Source organism: Coenobita brevimanus, chromosome 101 (assembly GCF_032717465.1).
Source record: "Coenobita brevimanus isolate Jiangsu-jjx chromosome 101, ASM3271746v2, whole genome shotgun sequence".
NCBI lineage: Eukaryota > Metazoa > Arthropoda > Malacostraca > Decapoda > Coenobitidae > Coenobita > Coenobita brevimanus.
The window spans coordinates 2224375-2227285 of NC_137054.1; positions in this window are offsets into that span (position 1 = coordinate 2224375).

Genomic DNA, 2911 nt, shown 5'->3' on the forward strand with positions numbered 1-2911 from the left:
ACGCCAGAGAGCAGGCCAGAGGAAAGGAGAAAAGAGAAGAGGAGGAAAGAAGAATAGGAATTGAGAGAAAGAACGAGAGGGTAGGTATGGGATACGTGCAAGATAGGACAGGCCAAGAAAGCGAGAAAAAAAAATGGGAAGGGAATGGGAAGGGAATGGGAAGGTAGGTGCTTGAAAGAAGGACAGGGCAAAGCGAGACAGTGATCGCTTACTTTCGAAATCCGGTATGACTACATTTAGAGCCAGGAACAAATCAGCTAAAAAGTCAAATTATATTATTGTGTCCAGCTTTACATAATAGTTTATACGAAATACAGATAACAGGAGGGCCACTTTTACTGTAAAGGAAGAAGTGTAAATAATACAGTACGACCATTAAGAAACCGTCACAGCTAATCAGTCTCACATCTCTCAGTCCTCAGCGTGAACGTCATCTTGAGAAACGACACATAGTCTGTTAACTTCTGTTGCGTTGGAAGTTATCTAATCAGATTAGTTTTAGCCATAATGCTGTACCGCAACTTATTTCTGTGTCCCTCTATGCGAACAAGAGCTCAGTGTGTTCCTTTGTTTGTGTTTCATCTTTTGCCTTTGAGCTCCATTGAAAATATACATGATGATTCGATGAATTCTGGGCGGGATGGCAAAGGAACTAACACAAAACAACTGGATAATACTTGTTTCCTGACGGCTTTCTTCCCTTTAATGAATCAGGGGAGGAGACACAAAAGATGAGGGTGGAACTCAACAGGGAAAGTTTGAAGTTTGCACTGAAAACTATTATATGAGAAAAGAAATTATAGTTGCCAAAAGGGTTCAGCTTTTTTTTCCCAGTTAAAAAGCAGTTGAGAAACAATGATATATTGAAGAATACACAGTGAACACGAAAAGGTTGGAATGGTATGGTGAGTCATTAGTAAACAAAAGAACATCAGTACAACATAACCCAATCAGACTGAAGTTTATAAATATTCCGCTACTTTACTCTACCCTAATCTATCCCAACTCCAGACTAATCACCCAAACAAACAAGCTTCCCCTACTCTACTTGCACAGTCAAAGCCGCCCTAAAGTTCTACACTAATCTAAGCCAACTTGAAATATTCCGCTCCTCTAGCATATCTACGCGACTGAATTAATCTTAAACGCCAGCCTAACAAAAGATTACTTTCCTTTACCCAATCTGCTCGTCGTCACCCATCCTAAAAACCTACTCAAATCCAAGCCAACCGGACAAAAAATTCGTCGACTCTACCCTGTCTACCCAACCAGACGCATCCTAAAAAATCCAAGCCATCCGAACAAAATATTTCCTAACGCTACCCTGTCCTGTTCAAAGCTAACCAACCCAGCTCAGATTGATTCCACTCTGCCAAACCCATCTTAAAATCCTACTCTAATTTAAGCCAGCCTAATGAAAGATTCCCCTACTCTACCCTATCATAGCCCAAGGTAAGCCAACCGAGGCCTTTACGTAATTTGAGGCTAGAGTGAGGGGTTGTGAGAGGCCAAATAAAGCCCGAGGAACGAGGCCAGAGTGGAGGGCGAGATCAAAAGACGGACAGCGGCAGGGGAAACTTTAACTTGTGCTGGTGCTGCTGCGTCAAGAAGGGCGGAAGAGGGGGAGAGAGAAAATGTGTGTGTGTGTGTGTGTGTGTGTGTGTGTGTGTGTGTGTGGAGAGAGAGAGAGAGAGTACATTATCATCATCCACGGCAAACGTTAACTTGTGTCGTGTACAGAATAAAAATTAGAAGAGTTAAGGTGGGGGGGGGGTAAAAAAATGAATCCACAATGAGAAAAAAATGGTTTGTGTGTGTGTGTGTGTGTTAGAGAGAGAGAGAGAGAGAGAGAGAGAGAGAGAGAGAGAGAGAGTACATCCTCGTCATCATCATCATCATCATCATCCCTCCTGGCAATGTGCGACTCGACTCCAGAGAACCGAAAAAGGAAAACAGAAAAGTTGGAGAAGCCATCACCAACACACGCAGTGCAATTGCAACTGCCGACACCTCCACCCACTCCACCACCACACCTCCACCCACTCCACCACCACACCTCCACCCACTCCGCCACCACACCTCCTCCACCACCACACCTCCACCCACTCCACCACCACACCTCCACCCACTCCACCACCACACCTCCACCCACTCCACCACCACACCTCCACCCACTCCACCACCACACCTCCACCCACTCCACCACCAGCCACTCCACCACCACACCTCCACCCACTCCACCACCACACCACCACCCACTCCACCACCACACCACCCACTGTACCACCCAGTGCACCACCACACCACCACCCACTCCACCACCACACCTCCACCCACTCCACCACCACACCACCACCCACTCCACCACCACCCACTCCACCACCACACCTCCACCACCACACCTCCACCCACTCCACCACCACACCTCCACCCACTCCACCACCACACCTCCACCCACTCCACCACCACACCTCCACCCACTCTACAACCACACCACCACCCACTCCACCACCACACCTCCACTCACTCCTCCACTCACTCCACCACCACACCTCCACCCACTGCACCACCACACCTCCACCCGCTGCACCACCACACCACTAATTTTTCTACTCATTCGCTCTCAGCATACCATCTGCTAGTTCGTCCGTGTACCTTGAAGCTCACATACACAGACCTTTTTCCTCACATTTTTTTTTTTAATACACCACCCAAGCACACTTCTTTTATCTGGTTAGCTTCCATTCTTTACAGTTTTCTCATACAGTACCGTTTCTTATTTCCTCTGCTTTATACACCTGAAATATTAATCACCAAATCCATCTCCATGACCCCTAATTTGACATACACTTGAACCAATGTCCCTTACCCTGATGAAAGTGTTGCTGTTAATAATCTTTTATCTTGTCCT